Source organism: Bison bison, unplaced genomic scaffold, assembly GCF_000754665.1.
Source record: "Bison bison bison isolate TAMUID 2011002044 unplaced genomic scaffold, Bison_UMD1.0 scf7180017853154, whole genome shotgun sequence".
Lineage (NCBI taxonomy): Eukaryota > Metazoa > Chordata > Mammalia > Artiodactyla > Bovidae > Bison > Bison bison.
The window spans coordinates 2,143-5,396 of record NW_011483727.1 but is presented as its reverse complement, the minus strand read 5'-3'; the positions used below and the strand labels follow the sequence as shown (position 1 = coordinate 5,396).

At 51.2% G+C, this 3,254-nt stretch overlaps 1 pseudogene; it reads left to right on the top strand.

Annotated features, from left to right (window-relative positions):
• Window positions 1-447: 447 nt before the first annotated feature.
• Window positions 448-3,249, top strand: LOC104998382 (annotated as a pseudogene).
• The last annotated feature ends 5 nt before the right edge of the window (window positions 3,250-3,254 follow it).

The window sequence follows — 3,254 nt, the reverse complement described above, 5'->3', positions numbered from 1 at the left end:
GAGCACCAGGCAGTGTTCAATCTACTGCCTTTGCACTGGGAAGGGGGCAAGCAAGCTGTACATGCTCTTCAAGACCAGGGTCTCAGTATCCTACAGCCCCTACAATAAGCCCTACTGATTTCCAGACCAGCTAAGGGCTCATCTTGACATGGAGTAAATGTTGTCATCTCTCCTCTGCTCTTTGCATTTGGGGGCCCTGAGGATACAAAGCCAAGCTTACCAGGTGTTCTCACAGAATCATCCCAACCCCAGACTAGGCTCCTCCAAATGTCTTTGCTGAACATTTCCTCCAATCTCTTTCCAAAGCCCCAGGGAAGGCAGGAACTATGGCCTTCTCACTGTGTGGTCACCAGCATTGTAGACCTGGCCTGACACACTGTAGGCAGTTACACCTATTTGATGAATGAGTGAATGAACAAATTGTGTCTGGGACTCTTTCGGGTAATCATGGGAGAACGGAAGGTGGCAAGAGATGAAGAAAATGCCTATGGTAAGAATACGTCTCACAATGCGTATTTGCCCCCAGGTGTGAACCCTGGATGGTAGGGGGATGGGCTTATTCAAGACTGAACAAGAGAAGCCGAGAGGTGACTCAACGCTGGGGTGAAGCAGCAAGAGCCCTGAGGCTGGCATTTTACCTGGATCTTTGTCCCAGCCCTGCTGTGAGATATCAAATTCTTTGACTAACCTGTATCTCCGTTTCCAAAATAAAATGAATAAACAGAAGTGGATGTAGAGTGCATCAAGTCGTGTATTAGAGGGAACGGTTCACCAGGTAGAAGGTGTTAGGGAACAAGGATGGAGGGTTACACAAGTGTCTTATTAGGCAGCAGATTTAAGAGACAAGAGAGGAGGAGGAGGGAGGCAGGAAGGGAAGGAAGAGAGTTGAGCTTAATTTATTTTCTGACGCCCTGTGAAGACAGTGCTACAATATTGATTCCATTTGTGTAGAAGAGGTTTAACACTTAAATTAAGAAGCTCCCAGGGTTACAAGACTGGTAGAGGACAGTCTATGATTCAAACCCCGGCTATGGCACTCCAGATAGTTCTCCAGACTGGGCCCACTGCCCCACCCCTTTCCCCAGTGGGAGGGCATCAGGGAAAAGAAGGACCAGCTTTGCACAACCTGGATGACGGATCATATCAGACGAAGTAATGGCCTGTATTACAAAGGCGAATCCTCTAGAGAGACGTTCAACAGCTGATGGAGCACAGGTGCACGTGTGCCACCAAAGACAGGAGAAATAGATGGGTAGAGACCCCCTTGGAGTGCCCAAATCTCACACCAGGTCACTCAATAAAGTGAAAGTCGCCTAGTCATGTCCGACTCTGCTACCCCATGGACTAGACAGTCCATGGAATTCTCCAGGCCAGAATATGGGAGTGGGTAGCCTTTCCCTATTCCAGGGGATCTTCCCAACCCAGGGATTGAACTCAGGTCTCCCACGTAGTGGGCAGATTCTTTACCCGCTGAGCCACAAGGGAAACCAGTAAATGTTTGGTCCCAAACACAACCATGGAAGCGCTCTGTTCTCCTTTGCTTGCAAGGAGTCCAGGGTACCCAGGGACTGGGACATGTCACTCTCAGACCACCGGTGCCCACAGGTTTCCAGGATCCGGTGTAAGCCGGGCCTGGCTGCCCTGCTGGGCGCCCTGTTCTTGCTATACCTGCTCTGTAGGCGCTGGCCTGAGGCAGACAGTGTGACCTTCAGTCTTGCAGGTCACCTGGCAAGAAAGGACCTGGACACTTGGATCTGAAGGGGGATTTCAGAGGAATCAAAGTTTTCAGAAATTTCATGTTTACTCCAGCACATAGTTTTAAAAAATAAAGTTGTATCACTTCAAAACATCCTTAAAATGTGTTTAGTTATCTTGATGTATTGGTCACCTGTGAGAAATGGTAAAATGACTGGCAGTTTTCAGTAGAAAATGGATTCCTAGCAAAGGGAAAACCCACTCTTTTTATTTTGAGCTTGTGTGTGTCGGTTTGCTGGTTTGTTTGTTTAGACACTGCCTTCCTCTCTTCGGACTGCTATTTTAGACAGAGAGAGAGAGAGAGAGTCTGGGTGACTTAAAAACAACAGACATTTATTCCTCACAGTTCTGGAGGCTGGAAGTCCATGATCATGGTTGGGTTTGGGGGAGAGTCCTCTCTGAGATTGCAGAATGCCAGCCTCTAACTATGCCCTCACACTCAATTAGAACAATCAATTAGAACAAGGCACTAATTCCAATCATGAGAAATATACCCTCCTGTCCTAAGACCCTCCCAGTGACACCACCTCCTAATACCCTCCTCTCCAGACTAGGTTTTCAACCTGTGAATGTTGAGGCGGGAGGGGGTGCACACAAATATTCAGACCATAGCCTATACAGACTCTTCTTGATATTTTCTAGTTCTTATAGGTAGTTATCTCCCTTCAGTGATCCTTGCAGATTTTTATTATCATCAAGGAAAGAGAAGTCACAGTCATACATGTTAATGTTTAATTCCAGGTGACACTGAAAATCGCTCAGTCCTGTCCAACTCTTTGCAACCCCAGGGACTATACACTCCATGGAATTCTCCAGGCCAGAATTTTTGGAGTGGGCAGCCTTTCCCTTCTCCAGGGGATCTTCCCAACCCAGAGATTGAACACACGTCTCCCGCATAGTGGGCAGATTCTTTACCTGCTGAGCCACAAGGGAAAACAGTAAATGTTTGGTCCCAAACACAACCATGGAAGCGCTCTGTTCTCCTTTGCTTGCAAGGCGTCCAGGGGACCTGGGGACTGCCCTGCAGGAGCGCAGGCTGTGCCTCCTCCTGGCCCGGAGGTCAAGGACGGGGAAGAGCGCCACGGGCAACAGCATCCTCCAGCGGAAGCATTTCCTCTCCAGGCTCGAGGCCACGGCGGAAACCAGGGCCTGCGCCACGGGGAGCTGCTGCTGGGCCTCGTGGGACATGGAAGTCCTCGACACCCCGGACCTCTTCAGCCCCGAGGTCGCCCAGGCAGACCCGGGCTTTGAGGAGAGAGGCCGCTGCTATGTGCTGTCAGCCCCGGGGCCCCACGCCGTGCTCCTGGTGACCCAGCTTGGCCGCTTCACCGCCCAGGACCTGCAGGCCTGGCACGGGGTGAACGCGCTCTTAGGGGCGGGCATCGCGGCACGCGCCATCGTGGTCTTCACCCTCAGGGGGGACCCTGCGGGGGGCTCGCTGCAGCAGTACGTGCGCAACACCGACAACCGCGGGCTCCGGGAGCTGGTGGCCGAGTGCG